This window comes from Macrobrachium rosenbergii, chromosome 45, assembly GCF_040412425.1.
Source record: "Macrobrachium rosenbergii isolate ZJJX-2024 chromosome 45, ASM4041242v1, whole genome shotgun sequence".
In the NCBI taxonomy this organism is placed as follows: Eukaryota; Metazoa; Arthropoda; class Malacostraca; order Decapoda; family Palaemonidae; genus Macrobrachium; species Macrobrachium rosenbergii.
The window spans coordinates 30,966,519-30,989,592 of record NC_089785.1 but is presented as its reverse complement, the minus strand read 5'-3'; the positions used below and the strand labels follow the sequence as shown (position 1 = coordinate 30,989,592).

The 23,074-nt window shown below is 38.7% G+C and overlaps 1 long non-coding RNA gene across 1 annotated transcript in view; it reads right to left on the bottom strand.

The window, feature by feature from the left end:
* The window catches only part of LOC136829871 (uncharacterized), a 266,304-nt gene that overhangs the window by 140,221 nt on the left and 103,009 nt on the right, over window positions 1-23,074 (bottom strand). The window contains exon 2 of the long non-coding RNA XR_010850516.1: window positions 19,613-19,636. This is a non-coding gene — a long non-coding RNA (uncharacterized lncRNA). The remainder of the gene's footprint in view (window positions 1-19,612; window positions 19,637-23,074) is intronic.

The following is a 23,074-nucleotide window of genomic DNA, read 5'->3' as shown; positions in this document are numbered from 1 at the left end:
TGAAAAATCAGTATATTATATATATATATATATATATATATATATATATATATATATATATATAATTTCAAAAAATACAGGTGCAATTTTCTTCTCTCTCTCTCTCTCTCTCTCTCTTCTCTCTCTCTCTCTCTCTCTCTCTCCCTTTCAATTCCAATCACCTGTCTTCACAGATCTGTCCACCTGCCTCTCTGTCAGTCTCTATGTATGTCTGAGACAGACTCTGTGCCTCTCTGTCCGTCACAGACCCTATGTCTGTTCAGTCCGGTTGTCTGTCTGTCAAAAGCACAGACAGAAGGAAACTTAACCCTTATTGGAAGACGGCTGCTTTTGAAAGCAATTTCTATTGCTTTTGAAAGGTACAAAAGATAGTTTTTTTTTTTTTACTTGATTTTTATTTCAATTTTTTTCCTTCCAAATAAAACGATCTCATCTCTCTCTCTCTCTCTCTCTTCCTCATGAAATTTCTCTCTCCTTCTCTCTCTGTCTTCCTCATGAAACTCTCTCTCTCTCTCTCTCTCTCTCTCTCTCTCTCTCTCTCTCTCTCTTTGTGATATTTTCTCTCTCTCTCTCTCTATTCCTCAAGAAATTTCTCTCTCTCTCTCTCTCTCTCTCTCTCTCTCTCTGTTTATATTTTCTCTCACTCTCTCTCTCTATTCCTCAAGAAATTTCTCTCTCTCTCTCTTCCTCATGAAATTTTCTCTCTCTATCTCTCTCTCTCTTTATGATATTTTCTCTCTCTCTCTCTCTCTTTATGATATTTTCTCTCACTTTCTCTCTCTATTCCTCAAGAAATTTCTCTCTCTCTCTCTCTTCCTCATGATATTTTTTCTCTCTCTCTCTCTCTCTTTATGATATTTTCTCTCACTCTCTCTATTCCTCATGAAATTTCTCTCTCTCTCTCTCTCTCTCTCTCTCTTCCTCATATTTTTTTCTCTCTCTCTCTCTCTTTCTTTATGATATTTTCTCTCTCTCTCTCTCTCTCTCTCTCTCTCTCTCTCTCTCTCTCTTTATGATATTTTCTCTCACTCTCTCTCTATTCCTCAAGAAATTTCCCTCTCTCTCTCTTCCTCATGATATTTTTTTCTCTCTCTCTCTCTCCATGATTTTTTTTTTTCTTTCTCTGTCTCTCTCTTCTCTCTCTCTCTCTCTCTCTCTCTCTCTCTCTTCTCTGCATTCCACTCACCCTCACGCAAACGTTATGCATCTCTTGTTATGACTCTTGTGGAAAAATGAACGAAAGCGAAGGAAATGATAATAAATATATAAATATATATATATAAATATTTTTACAAAGGTAGAAAAATCTGTTCATATACAAAGGTGGAGGGACAGAAACGGCCCGAGTTCGGTCTGGTTTTGGCAAGACCCTTTTACCGTCATTCCTTTTTTTCATTTTTTTTTTTTTTTTTTTTTAGGGACCAAAATGGTCATGGGAAGATGTGGCCATAGGGCCTGGTTTGAGAGAGAGAGAGAGAGAGAGAGAGAGAGAGAGAGAATGAGAGAGAGAGAGAGAGAGAGAGAGAGAGAGAGAGAGAGAGAGAATGTAATGGGGAGGAGAGAGAGAGAGAGAGAGAGAGAGAGAGAGAGAGAGAGAGAGAGAGAGAGAGAGAGAGTAATGGGGAGAGAGAGAGAGAGAGAGAGAATGTCATGAGAGAGAGAGAGAGAGTGAGAGAGAGAGAGAGAGAGATGAGAGAGGAGAGAGAGAAATGTAATGGGGAGAGAGAGAGAGAGAGAGAGAGAGAGAGAGAGAGAGAGAGAGAGAGAGAGAGAGAGAGAGAGAATGTAATGGGGGGAGGGAGAGAGAGAGAGAGAGAGAGAGAGAGAGAGAGAGAGAGAGAGAGAGAATGTAATGGGAGGGGAGAGAGAGAGAGAGAGAGAGAGAGAGAGAGAGAGAGAGTGTAATGGGGAGGAGAGAGAAAGAGAGAGAGAGAATGTAATGGGGGAGAGAGAGAGAGAGAGAGAGAGAGAGAGAGAGAGAGAGAGAGAGAGAGAGAGAGAGAACGTAATGGGGAGGAGAGGAGAGAGAGAGAGAGAGAGAGAGAGAGAGAGAGAGAGAGAGAGAGAGAATGTAATGGGGAAGAGACAGAGAGTGAGAAAATGTCATGAGGAAAAGAGAGAGACAGAGAATGTAATGGGGAGGAGAGAGAGAGAGAGAGTTAGAGAATGTCATGAGAGAGAGAGAGAGAGAGAGAGAGAGAAAATGTCATGAGGAAAAGAGAGAGACAGAGAATGTAATGGGAGAGAGAGAGAGAGAGAAAATGAGAGAGAGAGAGAGAGAGAGAGAGAGAGAGAGAGAGAGAGAGAGAGAGAGAGAGAGAGAGATAAGATTACAGAAAATACTAAGAGTCACTAACGACCCAAAGTACAAGAGAGAGGTATGCAGTAAGTGACCTAAGGTCAGGTCAGGTCAAAGGTAGGTTAGGTCAGGTCACCTTTCCCACGGAAGCCTCTGAATGACCCAACAGTGGTCAAGGGGGTCCTAGGCACATTCCTGTGGGATACTTTGGGAGCCCTTCGATCAGATAATGGGATTTGGGCGTGGGAAATTCTGAGGACATTCTTGGGACACTTTTTTGGGGCATATAATAATAATAATAATAATAATAATAATAATAATAATAATAATAATAATAATAATAATAATAATAATATATTGCTGTACGTTTGAAGAAATGCATCTTAAAATTATCAAATGTTGGTTTTATTTTTTCCTCTCTCACTTTCTCTCTCTCTCTCTCTCTTTCTCTCTTCAAGTGTTTAAACAGATATACCACAAAATTACCAAAGAATTTCTCTCTCTCTCTCTCTCTCTATTCAAATGTTTAAACAGATATACCACAAAAACAAAATATCTCTCTCTCTCTATTCAAGTGTTTAAACAATATACCACAAAATTATCAAAGGATTTCTCTCTCTCTCTCTCTCTCTCTCTCTCTATTCAAGTGTTTCAACAATATACCACAAAATTATCAAAGGATTTCTCTCTCTCTCTCTCTCTCTCTCTCTCTCTCTCTCTCTCTCTCTCTGAGGGTGAACAAGGGAGATCTCCCTCGAATTCCTGAACAGATTAACAGCTTCTTCTCCTAAGACGTGAAAAGTCCTTAAGAATCCTTAAGAGTCCTCAAAGGTCCTTAAACCTTTTCTTCGGAGCCACAAATCACTGGAGTCCTACTAAAAGGCCTATGTCGTTTTTTCCCACAGGACTCTTTTCCTTCACAATGGTGACATTCATAACAAATTTGGACTTAATAGTTTTTTATATATGAAATTGATAAGTGCTGCTATGCAAGTATGCTTTTTTTATACAAGTATGTGTATGTATGTATGTATGTATGTATATATGTATGTATGTATATATATATATATATATATATATATATATATATATATATATATATATATATATATATATATATATATATATATATATAAATATAAATCTATACCATATTTATACCCGGATCCATATATACAACTGGCTCCACATTCATACCTGGATTTATAATATACATATATATACAGTATATATATACATATACATACTGTATATGCATAATATAAATCCAGGTTTGAATATGGATCCAGTTGTATATATGGATCTGGATATAAATGTATTACGGATCCACTTACATACATGATCCAGAAATAAATACTGATCTCGTTATGATTATCGATCCATTTATATACATGATCCGGAAGTTAATACGGATCTGGTTGTGAATATGGATCCGGATATCATTATGGATCTGATTATAAATTTGAACCTGGATACAAATATGTCTCTGGAATTCGGATATGAATCAAGACACAAATATATATGTGGGTGTCGATACTGACTGAAATACAAGTATGAATCCGGATGAGGATACGGATCCGGATTTCAAAAATGGATCCAGATATCAGAGATGATCCGGACGTTTGATTTATGTTCGGATAAAACCTATTAGTAAATGTACTCATCTATAAAATATAGGTAGGAGGGGTTAAGTATGTGCCAGCAGGGGCATTCTATAGAACGGACCCTATGTACTGTCTATACCCTCCTATAAATCATATCTTTTTTTACATGGTATGCAATGTTCCCTAAATGCCCCAAAATGCCCATAAATATAAACTAATTCAGGGGCATCACAGAACATGTTCTCTTGTCCTGAGATGCATCCTGAAAGGGTGGAGCTATTAGTTAGAGAGAGAGAGAGAGAGAGAGAGAGAGAGAGAGAGAGAGAGAGACTACATCGAGTCGGGTCACGTTTTGGATGGGTAACCCGGACGCATTCGAAAAAGGCATGACAGAGAAATTCGGAACGTAATTAAAAGATGATTTACCTTGCTTCCAAAAAAAAAAAAGAGAGAGAGAAAAAAGAGAAATTACTCTTTACGAGCTGGGCATGTTTCGGATGCCCCGGGTAAGTGGGCATGAAGGCTGCTTCTTACACTGAGGAGAAAATGTTCCTCAGACTGAGGGAAGTTTAGTTTTTCCTCAATATTTCTCTCTCTCTCTCTCTCTCTCTCTCTCTCTCTCTCTCTCTCTCTCTCTCTCTCTCTCTTTCTTTATCTCTATCTTTCTCTGTCTTTATCTCTCTCAAATTCTCTCCCTCTCTCTCTCTCTCTATCTCTTTATATCTCTACTTTCTCTCTCTCTCTCTCTCTCTTTCCAATTGTCTCTCTCCCTCTCATTCTCTATCTCTCTTTATACCTCTTTATCTCTCTCTCTCTCTTCTCTTTCAAACTATCTCTATCTTTAAATCTCTCTCTCTCTCTCTCTCTCTTTCTCTATCTCTCTTTATACCTCTTTATCTCTCTCTCTCTCTCTTCCTTTCAAACTATCTCTATCTTTAAATCTCTATAACTCTTTCTCTCTCTTCTCTCTCTCTCTCTCTCTCTCTCTCTCTCTCTCTCTCTCTCTCTCTCTCTCAGCATTGCTTTTTGTCGACATGCAATTAAGCAAGAGGGGCATGTGGGCATTCCCCCATCCAATGAAATATCAAGGCACCGACCATTCACAAGTGCCCTTTTTCCCTGCAACCTTCAGATGCCAATGGAGCAAATAGCATTGGGTCAAGAGAGAGAGAGAGAGAGAGAGAGAGAGAGAGAGAGAGAGAGAGAGAGAGAGAGAGTCAATCAATCTTATGAATCAACCAATCTCTCTCATGTCAATATTCCCTATAGTCTGAGAGAGCAATAGCATGTTCTCTCTTTTTCTCTATTTCTCTAGACAGAGAGAGAGAGAGAGAGAGAGAGAGAGAGAGAGAGAGAGAGAGAGAGAGGATATGATTTAATTTTTTTTTTCTCCTAGATGAAAGTTGGTCATCATTTGTAAACATTATGTTTGGTCCTTTCTCTCTCTCTCTCTCTCTCTCTCTCTCTCTCTCTCTCTCTAAAAACAGAGGGAGAGAGAGAGAGAAAGAGTGAGAGAGAGAAGTCATTAGTGCTAACAATAATTTGCTAAAGAGAAAGAGATAGATAGAGGTTCATCAACACACACACATAAAACACCACTACAAAGAAACACCGTATAACGTAATGGTGGCCTGTTTGTGGTGTGGGAACAACCCCCCCACACCCCCCACACAAAACCTAACGAAGTGGTGGTAGTGGTGGCATTACAGTACCACCCACTACAGTATAGTGGATCTCGGTTACAGAATGTCCCGACAAATTAAGTTTTAGAACTTATATGGACGTGGGAAGATTCGGGTGTGTGGGAAATTGGCCCACCCCCCCTACACCCATCCTGATACACCCTTCCCTATACCCCCTTACACACACACACACACATACACATATATTATATACATAGTTTTTACAGATATTTGAACAACTTTATAATTAGCTCTCACAGTTCCCTGATATTTCTCCTAACTGTCACCAGCACAGATATATATTTTTTAATAATAATAATAATAATAATAATAATAATAATAATAATAATAATAATAATAATAATAATAATAACAACAGCATTGGGGTACATATTTTTGCCTTACATGTTAATAATAATAATAATAATAATAATAATAATAATAATAATAATAATAATAATAATAATAATAATGGTATCATTAATGTCAATTTATATTTCACCTTATTTTCAAGGTCAATCATTTTGCACTGCTATTTTAAAGGTCCAAATTACAAACCAGTGACCTAAGTCAAGGTCACATTGGATCAAATAGGCAGATTTAAGTACATGGAAATTTAAAATGTCATTAAACACTTTATTTTTATAAAAACTGGTTATAGAAATTTATTTCTTACCATCTCAGTAGCTTTAATAAAGGATATTATTATTATTATTATTATTATTATTATTATTATTATTATTATTATTATTATTATTATTATTATTATTATTATTAACTTTCAACACATGCACTTACAACCAATCAAATATGCCAAAAAAATGTGTTTTTTATTATAACAACACCTAAATAATAAATAACTACAGATATAAATAACATCCATTGACACCAATAAAAGAGAAAATAATTAACACGACAAAAAGTAAATAAAAATAAACAATGAACGCAAAACGACAAACAAAGGTCATCTAGAAGCTTGTATGCAAATTCATGCATACTTTCTCTCTCTTTCTCTCTCTCTCTCTCAATCTGTCTCTCTCCCTCTTTCTCTCTCTCCCTCAATCTGTCTCTCTCTTTCTCCCTCAATCTGTCTCTCCCTCAATGTCTTTCTCCTTTAATGTCTCTCTCTTTCTCTCCCTCAATCTGTCTCTCTCTCTCTCTCTCTCTCTCTCTCTCTCTCTCAGCATGTTAATAAAAAAATATGAATGAGTTACGTCATATTTTATGAATGAACGAATGGGTGGGTTGGGTGGGTGTGTTGCCGGATGCTAGGATGAATGAGATTTATGCGTACACAGTGCGTGCATGCATGCAATGTCTGTGTAAGTGTGTAAGTGAGTGTGTTAATGTGTAAGTAAGTGTGTAAGTGTGTGATGTGTGTGTAAGTATTAAGTTTGAAAGTGTGTACGTAAGTGTGTAAGTATGTCAGTGTGCAAGTGTAAGTGTTGTGTACATGTTTAAGGGTGTAAATAAGTGTGAGTGTATGTGTAAGGGTGTAATTATTTCAGTGTGTACGTGTAGAAGTGTGTAAGTGTGAGTATTTAAGTGTGTAAGTGTGTAATTGTGCGTGTCAATGTGCAAGTATGGAAGTGTGTGTAAATAAGTGTGGCATTGTGAAAGTGTGTAGTGTGTGAGTGAGTGTAAATGTTAAGTGTGTAAGTAAGTGTGTCAGTGGTAAGTGTGCAGTTGTGAGTGTTAAGTGTGTAAGTGTGTAAGTATATATGAATTCAGAGAGCCAATCAGCTTTGAAAAAGGCCACAGTACCTTCTGGCGTTGTACCCTCGATGGGCCGAGGGAGAGAAAGGGGGGGAGGAGAAGGGAAGGGGGGGGGAAGGTGAAGGGGCATCAGTAGTGTCAGCAGTAGCAGTAGTAGTAGTAGCAGTAGTAGGGATTAGTAGTAGCAGGGATTTGAGTATAAGTGAACCGTAAACGAATGGTTCCGCTTTCCGAAGCCAAGGTCGGGGACATGGGTCCTTACCTCATACCTCCCTCCCTCTCTCCCTCTCACCTCCCTCCCCCCTCTCCCTCTCACTCTCCCTGCCACGAGGGAGGGGGAAGGGAGAAGGGGGAGGGATACATACACCAGTTTAATTGCATCCATGTGTCATGGATGCGGTTGGGGACACAGAGGATGCGATATTATGTGATCAGTATTATTGAATGAAATTCTCTCTCTCTCTCTCTCTCTCTCTCTCTCTCTCTCTCTCTCTCTCTCTCTCTCTCTCTCGTTCGCCAGTGAGTGGGGACTTGGTGGGTATAAACGAGTACCCTGACAATAAAGGTTAAAAGGGAATCTATATGGAATTATTATAACACTGATTGATTTTGTGACGAAATATAAATAATTTTGAAAGCTACAAAAAGTTATTTGGGGACATAATTTTATATAATTTATTATAAATTTTATTTAATTTACGACAAAATACCAATAACATATTCTTTAAATTATTACAAAATTAATTTACTTTGTTTGATTACAAAATATAAAGAATTTTATTTTATTGCTATAAAATTTATTCATTTAGAGACAAAATACAAATAATCAATTTATCAAAATATTACAAAATTAATTAATTATATGAAAAATAAAAAAAATTTATTTATCAAATTATCAAAAAATAAATTCATTTTATGAAATAATACAAAAAATTTATCAAATTATTAAAACATTTATTAATTTCATGACACCATACAAAAAATTTATATATCAAATTATTAAAAATGAATTCATTTTTTGACAAAATACGAAAATTTTATTTATCAAATTATTAAAAATTTAATTCATTTTATGACAAAATACGAAAAATTTATTTATCAATTATTAAAAATGAATTCAATTTTGAAAAATACAAAAATGATTTAAAACTATTAAAAATGAATTATTTTGAAAAAATACAAAAATTATTTATCAAACTATTAAAAATGAATTTATTTTATAACACAATACAAAAAATTATTTTCTTATATTACAAAATTGACTCATTTCATGACGAAATACAAAATAATTTACCTTGATGTAATTCTGTCAATGACTCACCCTAATTACATTTTTGACCCATAAAGCGAGAATGCGAGGTGATTAACCAGCAATGATTAACCAAAAATCATTAACTAGCAATAGTTAACCAGAAATCATTAAACAGTAATAATTAACTAGAAATCAATAACCAGCAATGATTGATCAAAAATCATTAGTCAGCAATAATTAACGAAAAATCATTAACCAACAATAATTAACCAAAAATCATTAACCAGCAATAATTAACCAAAAATCATCAACCAGCCATAATTAACCAAAAATCATTAACCAGCAATGTTTTTAACCAAAAATCATTAACCAGTAATAATTAACCAAAAATCATTAACTGGCAATAATTAACCAACAAAAATTAACGAAAAATCAATTAACCAGCCAAAATTCATTAACCAGCAATAATTAATCAAAAATCATTAACCAGCAATAATTAACCAAAGATCATTAACCAGCAATATTTAACCAAAAATCACTCACCAGCAATAATTAACCAGAAAATCATTCACCAACAATAACTGACCGGAAAATATTAACCAGGAATAATTTAGCAGAGATCATCAACCAGCTGTAACTAACCAGAAATCATTCACCAGTAATAATTAACTAGAAATCAATACCCAGCAATGATTGATCAGAAGTTATCAACCAGAAATAATTAACCAAAAATAACTAATTAACAGCCTTAATAAACTAAAATCAATTAACCAGCAACAATTAACCAAAAATAATTGGCATAAATCATTAACCAGCAAGAACCAGAAATAATTACCCTGCAATGATTAATCAGAAATAATTGCAAACAATAATTAACCAAAAATAATTAGCAAGAAATAGTTACCCAGAGATAATTAACCAGCAATAATTACCCAAAAATAATTAACATAAATAATTAACAGTAAATAATTAGCCCAAATAATTACCCAGAAATCATTAAAACTAATAATTAACCAAAAAACCAACCATCAATAATTAACCAGAACTCATTAACCGGCACTAATTAACCAAAAAATAATCAACCACACTACACAAAAGTGGTCTTCCAGATTTAAATACCCTGGCCACAATCAATCTCTCTCTCTCTCTCTCTCTCTCTCTCTCTCTCTCTCTCTCCCGTGTGCGTGCGTGCGTGTGTGTCTGTCTCTGGTGAGATAATAACTCTGAGAGTGCAAGGGCGTGCGCGCGTGTGCACGCGCGTGAGTGTGCGAGGGGGCTCAGCGCGTGTTTTATCACTCGCCGTCTTCTGCAGCCGTTTTTGGCACGTGCAGTTCCTACACGCACACACAAACGCACACACACACACACACACTGCCTAAACGCCCTTAGTGCATTCACACGGATGTGCACAGAGCCTCCTGGGGGGCAGGAAGCTCCCTCTAAATCCTTCTGAAGAAGGGGAGATCCCAGAAGTAGAAATAGATCCTCATGAAAAAGATAAATAGATCCTCCTGAAGAAGGAAGAGGTCCTTGAGGAGAAGGAAGGTCCTCCTGAAGAAGGAAGAGGTCCTTGAGGGGAAGGAAGGTCCTCCTGAAGAAGGAAGAGGTCCTTGAGGAGAAGGAACGTCCTCCTGAAGAAGAGGTAGTTCTCCTGAAGAAGGGAGGTCTTCCTGAAGAAGGGGAGAGCTTCCTGAAGAAGGAGGGATCTTCCTGAAGAAGGGGAGACCTTCCCGAAGGGGAGGTCCTCCTGAGGAAGGGGAGGTCCTCCTGAGGAAGGGGAGGTCCTCCTGAGGAAGGGGAGGTCCTCCTGAGGAAGGGAAGGTCCTCCTGAAGAAGGGGGATGTTCTCCTTCAGACAGAGAATATCGGAAAACCTTACGTTTCAATTTCTAGAGAAAAGCTAAATTTAGATTCCAAAACTGACCCTAGTATGGGGGTGGTGTTATTATCCAGCCCCATCATCCCACCTCCTATATTTCCATCCCCTTCCTCTAGGGGGGAGCTTGGAGCCCCCTGTGTATGTCACGTCATTTGGGAAAGTTCCTAATATGAAACTGAATTGTCTCCTGTTGTGGTTGAAACCAAATTGTTTTCTGTAGGCATTTGTGGACAACAAAGTGTCTCCTGCAGACATTTAGGGACAACAAAGTGTCTCCTGCAGACATTTGGGGACAACAAATTGTCTCCTGTAGACATTTGGGGACAACAAGGTGTCTCCTGTAGACGACTGAAAGAGACAAATTGTTTCCTATAGACAGTGGAAAACACAAACTGTCTCCCGTAGCAGTCTTGGGGAACACAAACTGAAGGACTGTCTCCTGTAGACGAAGGGAAACCCAAAACTACAAGAGCATCTCCTGAGACGACAGGAAATCCTCACTACAGGAGTGTCTCCTGTAGACGATGGGAAGACCAGGCTACTGGAGCGTCTCCTGTAGCAGGACTGTCTCCTGCAGACGTTGGGGAAAGCCAAAATCCCTCCTGAAGGCGCTTCAGATCAAAAAGGCCCCCCTGAGGGGAAAGAAAGAAAAAGTACCAAGAAAGAGTACCCGTCGTCCCTTCACCCCCCGGAGGCGACTTAAATCCCTGGGAAGTAAGTTAAAAGCACACACACACACACACTGAGAGAGAGAGAGAGAGAGAGAGAGAGAGAGAGAGAGAGAGAGAGAGAGAGAGAGAGAGAGAGAGAATTCCGTAGGACCGAAGGCAAGTCAGTCGCCTGTGCCAGCCACACACGCGTCTAGACACGTGCAGGTCCTGGGAGACTGAACCTATCCCAGACTGAGAAGATATTCCCACACGTATCCAAAATTGGGAGAGGTCCTTCGCCGGGGAGCGGGGCTAAGGCAGGCAGGGGGAGGGAAGGGGGAGAGGGGTAGGAGAAGGGGTGAAGAGTGAGATGAACTCCCTTCCCCACCCCCGTTTTTTTTTATTTTAAATCGACGTCGTCTGTCCTGGAAGTATTTAAATTGGCCTCTGGGGAGGGCCATTATCGCTGTCTTCCAGAATCCAGGGTAATGTTTCTTGGAACTCTATTTATTTATTTATTTATTTTACTCATTTCTTTATTCTTTCATTCATTTATCCGATGATCTATTTATTAATTTCTACTATATTTTGTTGTAGATTTCAATTTTTTGGATATTTTGCACAAAATCTATTCTGTGGAAGCTCGCTTCCAAATTAATGATTGTTTTTCCTTTTGCATAAAATAATAAAATAATCACATAAATAAGACAGTTCCTTTGTTTTCCAGTGTTCCTTAGAAATGTCCTGGAAACTTAGTCCAGTCATTCAAAGCAATAGCATTCCTTCCAGGACTGTTTAAAAATGTCCTGGAACTTTAATCCAATCATTCAAACCATTCTTCAGCAATGTCCTGGAAATTGAATCAAGTCATTGAAAGAAGAAACGTTTCTTCCAGGACTATTTAACATCATCCTGGAAACTTAATCTAATCACCCAGAGCACAAACGTTTCTTCCAGAACTGTTTAATTATGTCCTGGAAACTAAATCCAGCCTTCCAAACCAGGAACGTTTTCTCCAGAATTCTTCAGTAATGTCCTGGAAACTTAATCCAGTCGTCCAGAGTAGAAACGTTTCTTCCAGGATTCTTCAGTACGTCCTAGAAACTTAATCCAAACATCCAGAGCAGAAAGTTTCTTCCAGGACTGTTTAACAGCGTTCTGGAAACTTAACCCATTCTTCCAAAGCAGAAACATTTCTTCCAGGGTAGTTTAATCCAGCCCAACCATCCACAGCAAAAATGTTTTCTTCCAGGACTGTTTAATAACGTCCTGGAAACTTAATCCAGTCCTTCAAAGCGGAAACGTTTCTTCCAGGACTGTTTAACAGCGTCCAGGAAACCTAACCCAGTCATTCAGAGCAGAGCAGGGAGGGGTGGGGGGAGGAGGGGTGAATTCCGACCTTCCTCCCTGGAACGAGAAGTGACTTGAGAACTTCCAGCCAATCTCTTCCCAAAGGATATTGTGGAAGGGCGGTTGCATCTACGGTTGAAAGTGGAGGGGGAGAGAGTGGGGGGTGGGGAGGGCGATATAAGTATGGGAAATTGGATGGGGGTGGCAGGGGAGGGGAGGGACGAAAGGGGTCATTTTGACACATGAAACAAGAGGACTTTTCCCACAGAAACGCACTTGAGAGAGAGAGAGAGAGAGAGAGAGAGAGAGAGAGAGAGAGAGAGAGAGAGACTCTGCTAGGGGTGGAAGACTGATATAGGCTCCCCAGTTAATACGAAAAATGACGGTCCCCACGAAATGGGGATTCTCCCTAGACCCCCAAAACAGGGGGACCGTCTTCCCCTGTGGTTCCCCCAGAGAAGAAGATGTCCTGTATCCCAGGGAAATTACAAGGAAATTGTGTTTGAATTGCAATTCCCAGCGGCCAATTAACGAAGGGGTATTCCCCACTCCCACCCTTAAAACAGGGTGGGCCGGATATTGATCAAATCTAAGGACGTATGCGCCACTTTTAGTTGAAGGCATCTGTGGTAAATCCTTCAAGAATTTGTACAATAATAATAATAATAATAATAATAATAATAATAATAATAATAATAATAATAATAATAATAATATCAGTATTAGTGAAGGAGAGATTTGTTTTATTTATGTTTATATTAAAGGTTTAGATAATATATCACTGAGTCTTTCAAATATAAACAAGAAAAAATGCGCCGAAGTTTCTTGGCGCAATCAGGTTTTCTGTACAGCGTGTAATCAAGGCCACCAGATACAGATCTGTCTTTCGGTGTTCTCGGTATAATGCTGTATTAGCCGCGGCCCATGGAACTTTAACCCCGGCCCGGTGGTGGCCTGGCCTATATCGGTACCAGACGCACGATTATAACTAGAATAGTTCTCTTTTACAGAAAACTAAAGAAGATGATTTAATTGAATCTCTGCTCATACTTTCTCTCTCTTTCCCCAGTGCGTCCGATTTCTAAACCCCTCCCCCACAAGACCAGTGCCTGGATACGCAGGCACTCCTGAGGGAGGGGGAGTGGGAGGGGTGGGGCCACCCTAGTGTGGATTTGGCACCAGAGAGGGTCCTGGGAAACTAATATTTGGGCGGCTTCGCTGGGAAGATGGTGGAGTTAGGCGTTCTCGTTCTCTCTCTCTCTCTCTCTCTCTCTCTCTCTCTCTCTCTCATATACATATTATATATATAAATATATATAACGTATATACAATTATATATATACATGCTGTAGATAGATAGATCATAGATAGACAGATAGATAGATAGAGAAAAAGAAAAAATCTATATCAAAACCAAGGAATGTAAAAATCAATTCGATTCAGAATAATATTTACACGAGGTGAATCTTATTCCTAAGTCAGTATCAGAAGAAGAAGAAGAAGAAGAAGAAGAAGAAGAAGAATGAGAAGTAGAATAAGAAGAAGAAGAAGAAGAATGAGAAGAAGAAGAAGAAGAAGAAAAGAATAATTCACACGACATTTAATCAGAAGGCGAAAGGATTTAATAGTTAAATACAGTAGACTGGAGTAGGTGGGGGTGTAGACCCCCCTCTGGGAGGGGGAGGGAGGGTGAGGGGAGGAGGAGGAGGAGGAGAGAGGGACCCAAAGCACTGATTTTGTGGGCTTTTGGGATTAGCAGCAGTTATTAGAGAAAATGATGAGGAGAGAGAGAGAGAGAGAGAGAGAGAGAGAGAGAGAGAGAGAGAGAGAGAGAGAGAAAAGGAAATAATCAAACTAATGAGAGAGAGAGAGAGAGAGAGAGAGAAAGAAAATAATCAAACTAATGAGAGAGAGAGAGAGAGAGAGAGAGAGAGAGAGAGAGAGAGAGAGAGAGAGAGAGAGAGAGAGAGAGAGAGAGAGAGAGAAAGGAAATAATCAAACTAATGAGAGAGAGAGAGAGAGAGAAAAAGGAAATAATCAAACTAATGAGAGAGAGAGAGAGAGAGAGAGAGAGAGAGAGAGAGAGAGAGAGAGAGAGAGAGAGAGTTAATCAAAGTGATGGAAGCACTTGATTGGGTTTCCCGGAGAAAATAATTTTTCTTTTTTTCTCTCTCTCTCTCTTTTGAGGGCTCACTCCCTTGTTATCATTTTCATCCATGCCGTGGGAAAGTTTTTTTTGTGGGGGTTGGGGGGGGGCGCCACTCCCCGTCTCCACTTCTTTTTTTTTTCTTTTATCAGGAAACTTGAATACTGTCTTCTGAGCGACTTGAAATATAGAATTGATGTATTTCTTTCTAATAATAATAATAATAATAATAATAATAATAATAATAATGATAATGATGATGAATCACCTATTTTATAATATAATAATAATAACGATAATATTGAGTCTGGCAATAATAATGATTACAATACTAATATTATACATGATAATGATAATAATAAAAGTAACAAGTAATAATAATAATAATAATAATAATATCAATAATAATTCTGTTACCTACACTTGTAATTATGATAATACTGGGTCAGGCAATAATAATTATTACTGTCTATTATAATAGACAAAATGGTAATGAACAACAGTAAGAGAAACACCATCAGCTTCCTTAAAAATACAATACGCAACCTGAATACAGTACTCACAAGCTCTGGGACAAGGCTAGCAGATGTTAACATCAGGAGAGGGATCTTGCAAGGCGACTCACTGTCCCCTCTACTCTTCGCAGTAGCCACGATTCCCATGACGAATGTACTGCAGAAGATGGATGCTGGGTACCAACTCAAGAAAGGAGGCAGCAGAATTAGCCATCTGATGTTCATGGACGACATCAGGCTGTATGGTAAGAGCATCAAGGAAATGGATGCACCAAGAGGTGAAGGACACGATCAGGAAAGAATATATGCAGAGACTTAAGGCGGTACTCAATCAAAAATCAACGAAAGCCATAAACACAAGGGCAGTACCAGTAATCAGATACAGAGCAGGAGTGGTTGACTGGACGAAGGCTGAACTCCGCAGCACAGACCAGAAAGCTGGGAAATCATGACAATACACAAAGCACTACACCCAAGAGCAAATACAGACAGACTATACATAACACGAAAGGAAGGGGGGAGAGGGCTACTAAGCATAGAGGACTGCGTCAACATCGAGAGCAGAGCACTGGGGCAATACCTGAAAACCAGTGAAGACGAGTGGCTAAGGGGTGCAGGGGAAGAAGGACTGATAAAAGTAGACGAAGACCCAGAAACATACAGAGACAGGAAAATTGCAAACACAACAGAGGAATGGCACAACAAACCAATGCACGGACAGTACACGAGACAGACTAAAGAACTGGCCAGCGATGAAACAAGGCAGTGGCTACAAAGGGGAGAACTCAAGAAGGACACACAAGGAATGCTAACAGCGGCACAAGATCAGGCCTAAGAACCAGATATGTTCAAAGATCAGTAGATGGAAATAACATCTCACCCATATGCAGTAAGTGCAGTATGAAAGACGAGACCATAAACCACATAGTAAACGAATGTCCGGCGCTTGCACAGAACCAGTACAAAGAGAGGCATGATTCAGTGGCAAAAGCCCTCCACTGGAGCCTGTGCAAGAAACACCAGCTAGCTTGCAGTGATAAGTGGTACGAACACCAACCTGAGGGAGTGATAGAAAACGACCAGGCAAAGATCCTCTGGGACTAAGGTATCAGAACAGATAGGGTGATACGTGCCAATAGACCAGACGTGACGTTGATTGACAAAATCAAGAAGAAAGTGTCACTCACTGATGTGGCAATACCAATGGACACCAGAGTGTATGAGAAAGAAAGAGAAAAAATTGATGGGTATCAAGACCTGAAAATCGAAATAAGAAGGATATGGAATATGCCAGTGGAAATTGTATCCATAATCACAGGAACACAGGCACGATCCCAAGATCCCTGAAAAGGAATCTGGAAAAACTAGATGCCGAAGTAGCTCCAGGACTCATGCAGAAGAGTGTGCTACTAGAAACAGCGCACACAGTGAGAAAAGGGATGGACTCCTAAGGAGGCAGGATGCAACCCGGAACCCACCCCGCCCCCCACACTAAAAAAACCATCCAGTCGAATAGGATGACTGTGATAGACCAAGGGAAAAAAAATAATAATAATAATAATACCACTTCCCTCAAAATAATCTCGGGTCTGGCCACCCCTTGGGTGGGATACCGTCAAGAACAAACATATTCCTTCTGCTGGCACAAAGGCCTCCTTTAGACACGAGCAGGGCATGGGGCTAGCAGCCTCACCCCCTACATCACCGAATTAACAAGCAAAAAATGCGCCGAAGTTTCTTTGGCAGAATCGAGATTTCTGTCCGTGGTGGCCTCAGCCACGGCCCATAAAATTCTTAGCCGCGGCCCACGAAACTTTCAGCCACGGCCCGGTGGTGGCCTGTGTTGTTGGTACCTATAGCCCTGCCAGAAGCACGATCATGGCTAACTTGAACCTTAAATCAAATAAAAACTACTGAGGACGGCTAGAGGGCTGCAATTTGGTATGTTTCATGACTGGAAGGTGGATGATCAACATACCAATTTGCAGCCCCCTAGCCTGGGCAGTTTTTAAGATCTGAGGGCGGACAGAAAATACTGCGGACAGAATAAAGTGCGGACAGAATAAAGTGCGGACAGAATAAAGTCCGGACAGAAAAAAGTGCGGACGGAAAAAAGTGCAGACAGAAAAAGTGAGGACAGAAAAAAGTGCGGACAGAATAAAGCGCGAACAGAATAAAGTGCGGACAGAAACAGTGCGGACAGAATAAGTGCGGACAGAATAAAGTGCGGGCAGAAACAGTGCGGACAGAATAAAGTGCGGACAGAAACAGTGCAGACAGAATAAAGTGCGGGCAGAAAAAGTGCGGACAGAAAAAGTGTGACAGAAAAAGTGCGAACAGAAAAAGTGCGGACAGAAAAAGTGTGGGCAGAATAAAGTGCGGACAGAAAAAGTTCGGACAGAAAAAGTGCGGACAGAAAAAAGTGCGTACAGAAAAGTGCGGACAGAAAAAGTGCAGACAGAAAAAGTGCGGACAGAATAAAGTGCGGACAGAAACAGTGTGCGGACAGAGTGCGGACAGAAAAAGTGCGGACAGAAAAAGTGCGGACAGAAAAAGTGCGGACAGAAAAAGTGCGGACAGATTAAAGTGCGGACAGATTAAAGTGCGGACAGAAAAAGTGTGGACAGAAAAACTGCGGACAGAAAAAGTGCGGACAGAAAAAGTGCGGACAGAAAAAGTACGGACAGAAAAAGTGCGGACAGAAAAAGTGCGGACAGAAACAGTGCGGACAGAATAAAAAGTGCGTGGACAGAAAAAGTGCGGACAGAAAAAGTGCGGACAGAAAAAGTGCGGACAGAAAAAGTTCGGACAGAAAAAGTTACAGAAAAAGTAAAGTGCGGACAGAAAAAGTGCGGACAGAAACAGTGTGGACAGACAGAATACAAAGTCTTTTACAGAAAACTAAAAAATCATTTCCATATTCTAACAGTGATAATTATTATCGGACATTATTATTATTATTAGAATTAAATACGGACATTTATGAAAAATGTATTTACAAATGATAAAATAAATTCCAGGAGCTTTGTAAAGAGATGAAAAGATGCAATTCCTTTCATTGCCTTTCCACCCTAATTTCTTGAGCACACAAACCCTCATTAGTGTGGACAGACAATGTAAACTTAGTATTCAAACACGAGAACACAATTAGAAAAGACAGAAAAAACTGAAGGACAGAAAAAGGGTGTGGAAATACCTTTGGGGTTGTAATCTTAATTATTACGGGAATCAGATTAAAATTCGCATTAATGAACATCAAAGGGCATATCAATGGTCCAGAATAACGTGCGGACAGAAAAGTGCGGACAGAATCAACTGGGAAGTGCGGACAGAAAAATGTCAATGAGAGAAGACAGTCATCAACATGGGGAACTCGATGGAAGGTAATAAGGACAGAATAAAGCTTTATCAACAGACTTATTTCGGACTTATATCAAAAATTTTAATTATAGAAAAGTATACCACAAGACCCTGAAACAGCTACCTCTGTGGACAGAGTTGCAAACAGCTGACGGACTGGTTTGAGAAGAAAGTTAAACAAACAGAATAAGATCGCGACGGCGTGGACAGACAGACAAAGAATGCGTCTTGTTTACAAGTTTGTTTTTCCTTTACAAGAAAACTGAAGAAAGTATCGAAATTCCATTTATTCTAACATTTAAAGATTTTGTATTTTATAAACATATTCACGGGATTATTATTTTATTATTATTATTATTATTATTATTATTATTATTATTGTGATAGTACCCACGCTTTTCCTTCGCAAATGACTTACTAAATACCCACGAAAATGCCCAAGAAATGCTCACGAAAACGCAAAGAAAATGCCCGCAAAAATACCCACTGCAATGCCCATAAAAATTACTCACAAATACGCCCAGCAAAATTCCCACAAAAATTCCCACGAAAAAACAAAAATACCCACTAAAAATGCCCACAAAAACCAGTACAATCCCCACAAAAATACCCAGAAATAAGCAAGAAAATACCCACTATAAATATCCATACAAATCCACTAAAAATACCCAACAAAAAACCAGTACAATCCCCACAAAAATACCCAGAAATAAGCAAGAAAATACCCACAAAAACAACCAGTACAATCCCCAAAAATACCCAGGAAAATACCAACTGAAAATACCCACAAATATACAAGAAAATACCCACCAAAAATACCCGCACAAAAATGCCCATCCACGCCAGATCAACGAGGGCAGAGTTTAAAGACACATCTATATTCAGATCAGCCCTTCCACAATGTCTTCATTTCCAAAGCTAGTTCTCCCGGAGGGGGTGTACAGGGGGGGGGATAGTGGCTGCTGCCTTCAGACAGTCAGTCATGAATGGAAATTTACGACTGGGCACTTAGAGAGAGAGAGAGAGAGAGAGAGAGAGAATATGTGTGAATATATATATATATATTATATATTATAATATTACTGTTCTCAAATTCAAAAATAAATATTAATGCAAAAAATAAATAAAATATCTATTTAAATAAATATATTAATACTCACATTGACATACGTCCTCAGCTCTGCCTGTGAAAAGAGAAGTTCTAATTATTGAAGTTTTCATATTAAGAACTTAAAATTACTATATGTATATATATATATATATATATATATACATATATACATATATATATTAGGTCATATATATATCCACAAAATTATGGAAATAACTGTGACCTTGAACTTGGCTAACTGACCTTAGGTCAAAATGTGAGTAAATGCATTTTGAAAGTAGATTCTAAACTTGTTCATGATGTCATGAGTTTATACAAAGTTACCAGGGATATATACAGAATTTGTGGATATATATATATATATATATATATATATATATATATATATATATATATATATATATATATATATATATATAAGTATACATATATATATATTTATATATACGCATACATTTAAATATAATAAATATATATTTCTATATATACAGAGAGAGAGAGAGAGAGAGAGAGAGAGAGAGAGAGAGAGAGAGAGAGAGATGAATGAATGAATGAAAATGAAATTAAGAACTGCCAAATGGCACACGCTCTCATATTGGTACACACACATAATAAATACTTTTATACTCACGATTCCATACATACTCACTTAAAAGGTATATTAAAATTTAAAATAAATATATTAAAATTTTAAAATCTAGTCGTTTTAAAATTCATTAGACCCGTAAGGTTTTTCGTATTTAAATTGATTTACTTTTTTATATTTTATCAATTAAATCACAGCTCCTCATGAACATTAAAATGGGTATCACTTAAAATGTAATAGATTCTGACACAATTTCCCTCATTGATCTATTTCCAAAATTTGATAATCGCTAAAGGTTATATTTTGGACATTCACACAATACATCTTTGACTGTTATCAACACTTTGCAATCTGGGCGTTCGGGAGGAGGGCCACGTGGACTGTTCATTAAGTGTCCATGTGTCAAACGAGTATGGCACAGAGAGAGAGAGAGAGAGAGAGAGAGAGAGAGATTAATGAGAGAGAGAGAGAGAGAGAGAGAGAGAGAGAGAGAGGCCTCTCAATGCTTGTGTCTTTCTTTTGTCAATGGTTTATGAGAGAGAGAGAGAGAGAGAGAGAGAGAGAGAGAGAGAGAGAGAGGTCTCTAGATTAAGAGAGAGAGAGAGAGGAGTCTAGATTAAGAGAGAGAGAGAGAGAGAGAGAGGTCTCTAGATTAATGAGAGAGAGAGAGAGAGAGAGAGAGAGAGAGAGAGAGAGAGAGCTCTAGATTAATGATAGAGAGAGAGAGAGAGAGAGAGAGAGAGAGAGAGAGAGAGAGATTAGATGAGAGAGAGAGAGAGAGAGAGAGTCTCTAGATTAATGATAGAGAGAGAGAGAGAGAGAGAGAGAGAGAGAGAGAGAGAGAGAGAGAGAGAGAGGCTATACTTCTACATAACACGAAACTTTCTTAAAAACACTTAACACATAAGCGAAAAAAGTGCTAAATGTAAGCAAGTGAGCCTCCTGTAAAGTGCCCTGTTAAGTGTTTGGATAAAGTGTGTGGCGCAGGGAGCGAAAGATGCGCACCTGACTCTTTTACTTTCTCTCAGCAAGTGGCCCAAGGCGATACAATTTGGCTACTGAGAAGGGTTTATCAGCACCCACAATCTGGACCTTTTGACCACGAGGTCACTCTCTCTCTCTCTCTCTCTCTCTCTCTCTCTCCAATAAACCTATTATATAAGAAAGATACCAGCATTAATTTTGAGAGAGAGAGAGAGAGAGAGAGAGAGAGAGAGAGAGAGAGAGAAGAGAGTGGAACCATACATTACAAACACTCTCTCTCTTTAAAGCTTATGTTAGGATCTTTCATATATCGACGGTATATTGAAGAGAGAGAGAGAGAGAGAGAGAGAATTTGGAATGTGTCGTTCCACTCTCTCTCTCTCTCAAAACTAATGCTGGTATCTTTCTTATATAATAGGTTTATTGAGAGAGAGAGAGAGAGAGAGAGAGAGAGAGAGATACAAGGTTTATGTGATGAATGTTACGTTAACCTATATACAAGTTAGGACCCATACTTAGACATCACCTCTCTCTCTCTCTCTCTCTCTCTCTCTCTCTACGGGCTATCCTCAAACCCCATGTCAGCCTAACCACTGACTAACCGCAATAAACCTCGATAACTGCTCTCTCTCTCTCTCTCTCTCTCTCTCTCTCTCTCTCTCTCTCTCTCTCTCCGTGGATAACAAAAAATAAATAAGTTGTTTATTTATAACAAATAAGAATAATTATAATATGACATTCACATACAGAATACCAATTAATCTATGAGAGAGAGAGAGAGAGAGAGAGAGAGAGAGAGAGAGCTGGGTCTAATAGGCAGGTTCTTTTTGCCGTGTGTGAGAGATAGCTTCGACGGTAGCTGCTGGCCCCTGTATAATTGGTTGAGATTGAATGACCTTGACTTTTTCGCTCTTAATGAGGTGGAATGCACCTCTCTGTCTCTCTCTCTCTCTCTCTCTCTCTCTATCAATTATACATAACGAAGGCGACCGTCACTTTAAATCTGTTTTAAGTAAATTACTTAAAATCTTACTTTAAATCTAAGTTTAAAAATCTCGGTCGGCAGGTACAGCATAAGACATCACCAGTCATTATCTCTCTCTCTCTCTCTCTCTCTCTCTCTCTCTCTCTCTCTCTCTCTCTCTCTCCTTCCAATCACCGCCACTATCTTTTTATCGCCATTCATATCATCACAGACCAGATAAGGCTAATAAGACGATAATAGTACTACGATAGTCACAGGCATCGGTCTATTTATCTACAGAGTTCCATTATCTGTTAGCCAACACTGACGATATTAAATAGCGGCTATTTAGGACGACAGTTCTACTACTATCGAACGACGGTTTCGCTAGCATCGCTAGTAGTAATGAATAGTACTATAGGGGTCTTCGCTAGTATCGCTAGCTATTAATACTATTACGATAGTCACAAGCCGACAGCTTCTTATCCATATCTTGGTCTATTTACCTATCGAGCTATTGACTAGTAGCTTCCTAAATAACGATATTTAGGCCGATAGTTGTTCTAGTAGCGATATATGTGGGGGAGCTCGCTACTATATCGCCAGCAGTAGCATGCAAGGGTACTACGATAGTTCAAAGCCGAGAGCAACGCAAGTAGGCCTGCTAGTACGGCGCTAGTAGTAATAGTAACTATTAATAGGAGGAATATATATATATATATAATATATATATATATATATATATATATATATATATATATATATATTGAAGGTAGTCAATTCGCGCCATATTGACTATAAACTAGCCTCGTAAATAGTATATACAGGACTATATCATCCTACTAGCTAACAAATGAGGGTGGCTCGCTAGTACATGGCTACTAGTAGTAACAGTAACTAGTAATACGATATAAGACGAGGATAAATATATATGAGGTCAAATTGGGCCATTTATATGCCTACAGTATGTATAACGA